Here is a 12112-nt window from a genome sequence, read left to right as displayed (position 1 = left end):
AACAACAACAAAAAAAGCAGCCTGTTCCTTACCAAGCAGATATCCTACAACACAGCAGTGAAATTCAAGCGCTTAGGTTGCATGTAATCCTATGTCAGACGTAGCTGTTTAGCACCTTTTTGCTGCTTGAAGGAAACCTATTATGAACTTCAAGGAAAAAGTGAAGGAGTGAGAAAGGCTCAGAGAAGTTAGATAGGTTTTGCTACATTCCCAAAACTTGGAGGTCAAAATTTTGATTGGAGGAAAGGATAAGTCTGCTGATCATGTTAAAAAAAAAAAGTTTTGAAGGAATAGGCAATTAAGAGACGATTCTGGGAAACGGAGCCACTTTGAGCATCTAAAGCTGTTCATTCTTTCCTCTGTCTTGGGGGTGTCCACCCTGGTAGCAACTCTGTAGGAATCCAGACACAAATTTTCTTGTCGTTGTGGTTCGCCAGCAGCCTGTGCAGACGGCAGCAGAATTGGACAGTGGGGAAGAACGGGGACCAGTCCGGGAGCCTGGAGAGGATGAGGGTCCTGCATCCAATGCAGAGATGGGGCCAGGACCATCTGGGAGTTGTGTGCTGACTCTGGAGCCTTCAGAGTCTGGCAGCAGTGAGGCAGAGGAACAGCGGGAGCCTGTTCCCAGTGCATGTGTGTGCAGAGCTGCTAGAAGGAAAGAGCAGCTGAGACTAAAGGGGGGATTCGGGAGTAAGATTTGGAGATGATTGCCCCTCCCCTAAGGCATAAAGGAAGTGCAAAGGTAGAGAAACCTTTGCAGGAAGCAAAGCCATTTGCTCTGTTCAGATTAATCCTTGAAGCTCTGTGTGGGCTTTGTACTTTGGTTGGTTTTTTTGCAGTTAATTTAGCACTTTAGTTTAATTTAGTCAAGTCTTTGGAGACAGATCAACCATTACTTCAGCGGTTTTAACCATTTGATTTGCCTTTACGGTGAAACAGCTAGGAAAAAAAGAGATTAAAGTGAAATCAATATAATCTTTACCAACCTTATATAATCAATGTAAATGATTTGAGGGAGGAGGAGGAGGAAGAAGAGGAGGAGGAGGAGGAGGAGGAGGAGGAGGAGGAGGGAGGGGAGGAGGAGGAGGAGGAGGGGAGGAGGAGGAGGAGGAGGAGGAGAATAGCAGCAACTTTGGCTAGAAATTGAATTAGATTCACTGCTATCCCAGCTGTAATAAACATTATTGTGAAAGTTGACGGAAGAGACAAGCTTTGTTATTGCTTCTCTTTTCAAATCATGTTTTTCCCATCTGGTGGGGGGGGGTTTTCTTCAAAAATTGTTTGGAAAAGTCAGATTCAGCGATCTGATTCCTTCTTTCACTTTCTAGAATTAATTTGAAATAGGAAGCGCCATCTGGTGGGAGCTGAGAAATTTGTTTGCTGTTGTAGAATTGAGCTAGTTCCATTCGCAGTGATACACTCTCAGTGTTTATTAGGGCAACAGTTATTAAATATTTAAAATATAGGAGGGCATGCCAATATTGTTAAATAAACAATCGTGCAACTAGGCAGAAGAAATCCGCAGAGATTACTTGACAATTTCTTCTGAAGTCAAAGTATCAGGAAAACTCATCCTTGATTAAGCTAGATGCTGAATTCAAGGGAATCTTGAAACGATCTATTGCAGGGGTCTTCAAACTTGACAGCTTTAAGACTTGTGGACTTCAACTCCCAGAATTCTTCCTCCAGTCATGTTAGCTCAGGAATTATGGGAGTTGAAGTCCAGAAGTCTTAAACTTGCCAAGTTTGAAGACCTTGACTATTGGGTATCTTCCTTCTTCTTCAAGAGCAAATCAAACTGAGCCTCAGATTTTGACCATTATATAGTTCTTTACTTGTCCAAAAAAGTTAGTTTCTAGAAACCTGTTTGGCAAGCTCAAAAATACTTCCAAGAGACTTTTTCCTGGAAATGGGCTAACTCCTTGCTTTATTTTTGTTCATGTCCTTGCACAAGTGCCAGAAGAAATTTCCATTATTGTGTATTAGAAGTGCATCATGTTTCCTGCTTGGCTTGGTCAACCAGTGTTCTGATGAAATGGAAATAAAGGAACAAAACTTTCCTAATTTTCATAAACCTCATTGGCCAAAGTATTTGTAAAACCTGACTGTCCATCTGAAAAGATTGGGGTCTTGGATGGTCCCAGGTGGGATGACTTCTCCAGGTATTCAGGAGCATAGTGGAGGGAAATCAAGTAAGTACCAGAAAGGAAAAAAGCACACACTATCCCACATGCCTAGCTTAAATTAGTCCTTCTTGAAGTCCTACTGATATTGGTAGATCTTCTTAAGCAACATTTGGATCCAAAAATTAGTTCTGGAAGGGCTGCAGATCACATGTGCTGAGCCCTAAGGACAGTTACTGCAATGTGAATTTGCCACGTTAAAGATCCTGTTTTATAAACTATTTCACACTGATTATTTATCTCTTCTCATCTTAGGTAAAGTAAAAGTAAAGGTTTCCCTTGCACATACATGCTAGTCGTTTCCGTTTGGGGGTGATGCTTATCTCCATTACAAAGCCAGCGCTGTCCAAAGATGTCTCTGTGGTCATGTGGCCGGCATGACTAAACACCGAAGGGGCACTGAACGCTGTTACCTTCCCACCAAAATGGTCTCTATTTTTCCACTTGCATTTTCTGCATGTTTTCGAACTGCTAGGTTGGCAGAAGGTGGGACAAGTAATGGAAGCTCATTCCATTACGCGGTGCTAAGGATTTGAACCGCCGAACTGCCAACCTTTCTGATCGACAAGCTCATCGTCTTAGCCACTGAGCCAATGCGTCCCTTTTTTTCCTCATCTTATTTGTGTGTTAAAAACATTAATTTCACATTTTTAAAAAAAGCATAAATAAGGTCTAGATTCCGGACTTACGTTTAGTCTAGAGGAAAACACAAGGAAAAGTGGCCTTACTTTCTTTCCAATTTGAAACATCACTGTTTTTGTGTGTTGGGTGTGATTACACTGTGCATTTCGGACAAGGATAGCTTAGTGACGGAGATTGTGAAAACAAGTGGGAACTTGCACAGAAGCACATCTAAAATGAATGCACAAAAACCTGCGTGAATCTTTTCTTTCCAAGCTGAAGTTAAAATTCTGGATAGCCTATAACCCTGATGGATTTTGTAGTTCAAAAAATATTGCAAAATATATTTCGGTATGTCATCCAATAAGTTTGCAGTTCTTACTGCAAAATCCACTATTTTAGTTGCAGGAAAAACGAACTGGCCGATCACAAGAATAATTGAGATTTTTTGGGGGGGTTTAGGGTGACTGGCTTAATTATTTCATTATTATCTCCACATTAGCTGAGTTAGATGTTCTCTCTGGTGTTCCTAAACTCCTATCACTTTTGCAACTCTTGCATGTTGCAAGAAAAGTGATTTTTGGAAGGCTCAAAAAGGAAACAGCTCAATTAGGCCATTTACAAGCCTTTGCCTTTGGGGAATGCTCCAAATTTCCAAGGCCATTTGAGTTATGTGTGTTTGTGCCAGCAAGTGTTTAAGAGTTCATTTTACAAGAAGTAGAAGATGATTCTATATCTCCATCTGGTGGACAGAAGTTGTAATCCAAGTTTACTTTCATTTGATCCCATCCAACTGATTTTCCCTGTAGGGATTTCAGAATTCCTTTTTAAGTGAGCACTGAATTAAAAAGGCAGAGAAGGCTCTATTCTAAGCAATAGTTCTGCAGATCCTAGAGACTTCAGAGGGTAATTAGGACTGCAGAAAAAACAATTACTACCAACCTGCCTTCCATCGAGCACCTGCATACTGCACGAGTCAAAAAGAGGGCTGGGAAAATATCTCACATCCTGAACATAAACTGTTTCAACTCCTTCCCTCAAAACAATGCTATGGAACAACTAGACACAAGGACAGGTTTTCCCGAACACCATCACTCTGCTAAATCAATAATTCCTCAACACTGTCAAACTATTTACAAAGTCTGCACTATTATTACTATTAATCTTCTCATCACTCCTTATCACCCATCCCCTCCCACTGTGAGTGTATGACTGTAACTTTGTCGCTTGTATCCTTATGATCTATATTGACTGTTTCCTAGTATGATTTGATGGCTTATTGAACCCTATGGCTATTATTAAGTGTTGTACCTTATTATTCTTGACTCTTGACGGATGTATCTTTTCTTTTATGTACACTGAGAGCATTTGCACCAAGACAAATTCCTTGTGTGTCCAATCACACTTGGCCAATAAAGAATTCTATCTATTCTATCTTCTTTTCTAAACCAGCCCTTCTGGTTTTGAGGGGAAGAAGACAATGTCAAAACTTTAGTTAGTTTATTTATTTATTTGTATTTATTTTATTTGTTTGTCAAGCATGTATGAGAAAACAAGTATAAGTATGAACATAACATATAAACATATAAGTATAAACAGGTATAAGTATATACATAATAAATGAGTACAAATAAATGGGAACAGTAGAACGGTAGGCAGGCTGGTGCGCTTATGCACGCCCCCTTACGGACCTCTTAGGAATGGAGTGAGGTCCACGGTACACAGTCTAAGCTTAGAAGTCTTGGGGGGTTTGAGGATGTAGCAATAGAGTCAGGAAGTGAGTTCCAGGCATTGACCACTCTGTTGCTGAAGTCGTATTTTCTGCAATCGAGTTTGGAGTGGTTTACTTGGAGTTTGCAGTTAGACAAACTAGGTTTACTTTGAGTTTGTAATTAGACCAGAAAAACCTTGGAAGATCTGAGATCTTTTGAACGACGATAGCTGCTGCCATGTTCAAAGTCCAGACTCTTCTTCCTGTTTTGAAACACATCTCTTGTTTTCCAAGCTTTGATCTCATTTTCTTGGGGGCTCCGTTTCGGAAGTATTTTACGGAAGCTCTTTTGCACAGCTTCCTTTCCTGGGCTCCTCAAACCCAAACTGGGCCCAGAGTGACTTCTGACTTAGGAACGTTTGTCTCCACCAGTGAGGTGGTAGAAGCCTCTAGTCAAGCTTCTATCTTTCTTCCCTGATGGCAAGAAGAACATGAGGGAGAGAATGCCGTTGGATTAGCCAAATCGTGCAAACAATGGAGGAACTGGATTGGTGTCATCTCTGGAAGGGCTGAGCTCTCGCTTTGGCGATGTCCTTTGTAATAGTACAAGATGTTCAGTGCTCTGGCATGGAAATTATTAAGGCAGGATGCCTGTTGGGAGGCAAGATGTGGGTAAGCTGATAGAGCTAAGGCACCATCTGTTTGAAGGGGATAAGCACTCTATGGAAAAGGCCTAGGAGGTATCAGCCTGCTCTGAATTGGCTGCCATGGAAGGGATCTTCTTAAAGTCAAACCAACCATCATCCCTTAGACGCAACCTGGCTCAGGTCTGTGGCTCGCTGACAATACAGAAGAACATCTCAGCCAGAAATGGAGACTATACATGTCAATCCATAATGTGGGGTTCTCTGATGTCTAGGGCCAAGTACTAATGTTTGAAAACTTCTTCTGGATTTAGATATATTCCCAGTTAAATAGGCAAATGTGCTGGGTTACTTTCAGAAACAAGGAAGCAAACAAAAAGTTATTTCTATGCCGTACATTTTTATGTTGTATCCTTGTTATTTTATTTTAAATGCTTTCCTCTGGCTCCATATAGTGTATCTATATTTAAGGTGGGCTAATTAGGTACCCTGAAGTACATTTTGTACTTTTCCTTACAATTCTTACATAAAAAAACCCTTTTTAATTTAATTTTTAATTTAATTTTTAATACAAACAATCCATCTTCCATTAAACGGTGTGTTGTCTGGGTACATAAATATCTTGTGCGATAACAATTACAGTTTATGGCCTTATTCATTATATTAATACTAATTCTCTACTCTTGATTTAATATTGATATACATAATATATCTAATTATTAAATAAAAAAACCTAAAAAATCCTTGACTGATCCTGGAAATTGTGTTTGTCCTCATCTTGTTTTGAGATACGGGACTAAATTCTCACCTCTGATTGAAAAATGATGCAAACTGCCCCTAAACTGAAGAAGAAAGAACCTCTTTAAGAAGGGGAAAGAAAAATCTGGTAGGTAAGTAGAAAATCCACCAAAGTCATAGCCTTGAAGTATAGAACCCAAGTTTATTTGGAGAGGATAGCTTCAGAGACAAAATAGATCTTCTTTTGAAAACCAGGATGACCTCTCCTAGATGACATGGTCTACAGATGGAAAGCAATGGCAGGCCATAAGGTACACGAGCTTCTATGTATGTATTTATTTGTTTAACATACCAGGAAAAATAATGTTTACGCCACACTTGATCTTAGCCCAAAGGCCAAGAAACGATGGTGATGTTTTCCCTAGAGGGTGAACCTAAAGTGAGATTGATTTTGATAGTTGGCAGGAGGCTGCTGGTTATAATAGTGTGTGTGTGTGTGTGTGTGTGTGTAAACAGAATTTAGTCCCTTGCTCCAAGGACAGGAGGACACACAGTTAGTAATGATAAATGTATTTTATTGGTGAATGAATACGCCATTGTAGATACTTATTATTTACTGGTTATTGGGATTCTGATTTTATTTTATTTTTTTAAAAAAAGGTTTAGTTATAAAGGACATAATTTACCCTTTGATGAGGATGCTTGTGGTTACCCAAAATACTGAATGGGGAAAAAATTATCAAAAAATAATCAAATACAGAACTGATCTGGTTGCTATCATCCTCCTAGGATCAATGTGTGAGATAAAAGTGTCATGTAAGTAGATTTAAATAGATAAATTGATTGATCGATCAAATTTGTATAACTGCCCATCTGTCGAAAAGTGCACAAGAATGAACGTGACTCTGGCCAGTGTACAAGAATGAACTGAATTTCTTTTCCTTTCTTTAATTTGAATGAATTGTCATCAGTATGCTTTCCCTTTGAGTGACCTCTTTAATAGGTCTGTGCAATTCCCCTGCAGAAGCTGAAGCTGGTTTAAAGAGTTGCAGATTCCAAACCATCCTTTGCGAAATTCAAAGTATTTAAAAGATCTTATCGTGTTAAAAATTATAATTCAGAAAAAAATGTTCTTTGAGTTCTGTGTACCAATAAAATCACCGTGGGTAGATATAAACCGTACTAACCTACTGTTCAAAAGAGACAATTAAAAAAGCGGCGAAGGAACCAACAAGATCAGAACATATCTTTATCAGCTCCCAGATAAGCAAGGATTAACACCGGACAAACCATCAAGCAGAAAACAATACCCGAATGGAGGAATTATCGACGAGATTACCTCACGCTCACTTGCACTATGATATCTAGTGAAATTCTGCAAGTTCAGAGAGCACCAATGTGCTCGTTAGACAGTATGATAACCGAGGACTTCATTTAGTGCCCCAGGGATTTCAAAATAAATACATAGCCATCTCTTGTTTCCAAAACTATGGAAAATAATCCTGCAGCACAATTACCCCTTTACTTGTGCTCCTTCTTCTCCCAAGAGATAAGGTACAGAAGCATTTTATGCCTAAACATTCAAATTCTTTTCCTAGATTCTGAGAGCCCATCAGGATACAAATTTCACATTAGCCATGAAGAAATACGAAAAAAAAAAAAAAATTGCATTCACCGACTCTGAAATGGGTCAGATTTTGCATGCGTTGCTTGGAACGATACTCTCTGTATGTGACTGTTCTCATTTTTTGTTTGTTTGTTTGTTTGTTTGTTTGTTTGAAGAACTCCTGTTACAACAGCTGCTGAGGATGTTCAAAGGCCTGGCGCATGGTTACATTTGCAATCCGGCTGCCTTTGTGACTCTGACTCCATTGTCAGTAACAATAAGGGTGACAAAAAGGAAGTTGGAGGCAATTCAAACCCTGATTTGGTCTTTAAGCTCTGAAAAGTACACTGGCAGCTGGGTGATCTTTGCCGAATTCCAAAAATGCAAAAATTGTCGCTCGTTCCTACGAATCAGATGAGACGATGGAGGCAGATGCTTGGCAGAATGACAGTCCCCCTTCCATGTAAATGGAGCCCCTCCTTTCCACTCTTCTTCAAATATTATATTGAACACAGATACTTAGTCCCTGGGCAGTTTAATTAAATTGGGATTCATCCTTGTTATATAAATGTGACATTGCAGAAAGCCTTGGAGGATAAACTCAAAAGATGTGGTGGGGGGTGTTTCCCCAACCCAAAGGGGAGTGACTCTTTCCCTCCTCCCTCCCCCACACTTTTCGACAAACACACACAAACACAATTCTCTTTTGAAATCAAAGTGCATGGTTGATAAATACCATTCTAACAGACTCTGGTGGGGTTAATCTTTCTGGAAAATGAATGTGGTTTTTGAATGTCGTTTAGCCTCTTGGGAAATTGGGATGCTGGTTGGTTTCAGTTAATTAGACTCACTACACTTCTACCACTATCTCATGCTATCCTTTCCCTGAAGAGTTTAAAAATCAAGGTTGGCCTATACAGCTGGGATGCTGGTCCCCAAAGCACTTGCAAAGAGTTGTCAACAAATGGCAATCTTCCTCCATCCCGCAAACTGAAAGACAACATCTACTAAGCACCCAGAGCTTAATTTTATTCAGTGCCTTTATTTCTTCTTAGTTCATGATGATAATGTCATGAATTCAAATGTTTGTTTAGTCAGATACAGAATATCAGATTGGAAGGAACCTTGGAGGTCTTCTACCCAAACAGGATACCCTATACCACTTTGGACAAATTGCTGTCCAATCTCTTCTTAAAAATTTCCAGTGATGGAACACGCACAACTTCTGAAGACAAACTATTCCAACTTCTTCCAAAATGGTGTAACTGAATGCAAATTTGCATTGAAGTACTAAATTCTTGGTTTTGGACCCATCAATATTTGGGGACTTGATGATTGCAGCAGTGGCAACTTTCCAATATGTATGGAGCCACCTATCTCTCATTTATCACAGCCCTGAAAAATGCCACGATGGATGCATTTCTCTCTCTTATCCTATTGTGGAGATGGCTCCTTTGAGCCACATTATTCTTCATTGTTCCCACTAGAGGAAATCCTGAATGATTTTCATTTATCCTGTTCTGAAGACATCTCTCCTATTTGTCATGTCTCCAGGTGTAATCATTGTTGGCTTCCATGTTGCACAATTCTGATTCTTGTCTCTACTATCAGAGACCTACATGCAGAAGGTCAAAAATCAAGTGGAGCTAATAACTTCAGCAAAGACCAAGAAACCTATTAATAGACCACTTCCTTGGAATCTCTCTGAATAAGGAAAGGATAAGAGATTGCCCACATATGGTCCAAATGGCTGGTCCTCACAAGGAGATTGCAGGACAGTGGTTTTCCATGGGTTTGAGCACCAAGGGACATTGAGATTAACCATGTTGGTCACAACTGCAACGGAGACTTTTAAAGGATCCTAAATCCAAAAATCTCACTATCAGGAAATGCCTATTAAGCACCCTAAAGTTATTAGAGACTTTTGGAATGATAACTTTGAAAACTCATTGGGTGAGTTTTATCTTTCACTCTGAACAAAAAAAAAACCCAATTAATTATAAGCTTAAGAACTTGAAAGAATTTGAAGTAAAACAGAAAAAAGCTAAATAAGTTTTTGATTTAAAAACTTATATGGATTATGAGTTCAGAATCCAGATAAACTTGGGATATTGACTTTTACTAAGATTTTGGAATTAACAATAAAATACATATCTTCTTATGGGCAACATACTATATTTTAAGTAGAACATGGACCAGCAGATGTGCCCACTGATGACTTAGGGTGAAATACAGAATATGGAATAATAACTGGTAATGAACTTCAGAAGGAAACATTTTGAAGTTTCAAAACATAGCAGCACTGTTGCTTCATGCTTCAAAATACAAGACATATCATGGACACAGTCGGCTTAAAAGCCAATTCAACAAATCCTTTTAAACAGGGTATCAGAATCCAAAACCTTTATATTGAATGTATTGTCAAGTGTTAGCAAGGGTCTGTTACTACCATATATTGCTTATGACCTCTAAAGATACTGAACATATCTTAATAGAAGGCCATGTTGATCCATATGGATTGTTGGTTAATTCATTCAAAACAAATCTTTTGCTCTTAGGGATATCTCAGTCTACTGAGTATTATATTAATCTTGCAGGAGGTTACAGAGATAATAATGTGTTTGCCCCCACAACTGAATCAATGAATAAAACTTTAAACTTTAGTGGAGGTGATGGTCACACATCTTTCCCTGGGTTGAGGCTTCTTGTTCAACCTTTAGCTAAGTGAGGCACGTGCTTTGAAGGCTAAACAAAAATTTGAGTTAAAATAATGATTGCTCCTGCAAGATCAGATTTTCTTGGTTCTAATAACTCTGGTTATAATCTCCTTGGAAGATAAATCATATTTTTTTCATCGCACAAAAAGAATATAATATTCTTTTCTTTCATATTTGCCTAATTTTTCCGGCCTGACCATCTGTACTATTATGTCTTAGCAAGATTTAATCTTATCATATTGGAAATCCAGACAGGATGTTTTCAGCTGAAAATACATATAAATAACTTGAATTTTGTATCAAGTTATAATCCAGAGCAGTACATTATAACAATTTAACAGAATCCCTTTTTAGTTTACAGGAGACGTGTTTTGTAATATATAACAATGGCAAAGATGGAGGCTGTAAGCAGCCAGATGAAAGGAGACACTGAATGAAGGGCGTTCTTGTCCCTGAGATTTATTTTCCTCTTTCACTCTTTCACTCTTCCATTTATTTATTTTTTTTATTTTCAGCACAGAGTCCTTAATCATTGAAGAATTGGTACATATCCAAAATGTATCTTTTGACCCAGATTCTTCCCTCCAGTAACAAGAATACAGCAATTGTTTTTCCAATGATCTAATAGATCTTATGCACACTAGCACGCTTGCCAATAAATACTTGAATCTTTAGAAGTCATCTCTGAATTCGGTAACGTGACCCAATTCCAACCACAAATTAACCATGAAAGCTACACCCTTTTGAGAGGTCTTCTTGGTTAAATTGTCCATCATCCCTCAAGTATGAACTGTGCTAGCCATAAAGTTGGATTCGGTGACTCTCCCCAGCTATGGTTCTATAGACTTCATCTCTACATAGTTTGTTCACACATTCTTGCCAAGTGGAACACCCAATGTTCTTTAGTCTGATGACTTCCAAAGATGCTGAGACTGAAACCCTAGAATTCCCTAGGGCCATAGATCAGAATTCAAGAAGCCATTACATTGGGTTCAAAGTTTCCATGCAACTCATGAAAAGTATAAAGGTGCATATAACTGATGTAATCTTCAAAAAAAAAAAATTCAACCCAGTGAGTTGGATAGAGAAGTGAGTTAAGGTAATAATTTCCCTTTTCAACTGAGTAACTTTCCCTTAGTCTTATTATATTCAGAGTCTAAAAGAAAGTGAATGGGTATCCATCACCCCACAGTTCTCTGCGGGAACTGATGAATGAAAGGAAGTTGAGTACCTATATAAATATGCCTCTTTGTCCTCTGTTGCAATGTACAAAGAAGAACAGGATGTTGGGACATTTTGCTTTTTCCACATATGGAGATAGATTTGAACTCCCAGTTCTGGGTAAATGAGAATGCCAGATGTTTTGCCTTTTGCATAAAATTTGCACTCTGTTGGCCTCCAGGTTGCCAATGAGCATGGAGTCCTGTGGTGGGTTATTTCCGTAGTTGAGAGAGAGAGAGAGGGAAGGAAATGGGAAAGGGGAGAAGGAAATGGGCTTGTCTTACTAAGACTCTATTCATCTCCTGTTACCAACTAACAGGAGTTGAATAGAGTCTTAATAAGACAAGACTGATAATAATGTAATAATGCACCCATGAATGAATGAAGGAATACCATGCTCTATGTACTGCCACTAAAAACATCAATGCAAGTGCAAAAGTCAGACAAGAAACCATTCATGATTACCAACTAGAATCCTATCAATTTGCCTTCTTCCCCCCAAAAGAACTAAGAATAAGCCATGTTCACCAAACTAATGTACCCGATAAACCCTTTAAAATTTTTTAATTAATTGCAAGTCAGGGACAGCTTTATTTTACCCATTGACCAATACAAACACAAACAGTAAAATGAATAACACACAACATATCTCACAACAGCAAGATCCATTA

Source organism: Pseudonaja textilis, chromosome 11 (genome assembly GCF_049901715.1).
Source record: "Pseudonaja textilis isolate UNSWEBS1 chromosome 11, rPseTex1.2, whole genome shotgun sequence".
Classification (NCBI taxonomy): Eukaryota; Metazoa; Chordata; class Lepidosauria; order Squamata; family Elapidae; genus Pseudonaja; species Pseudonaja textilis.
Note: the sequence above shows the minus strand (reverse complement) of the source record.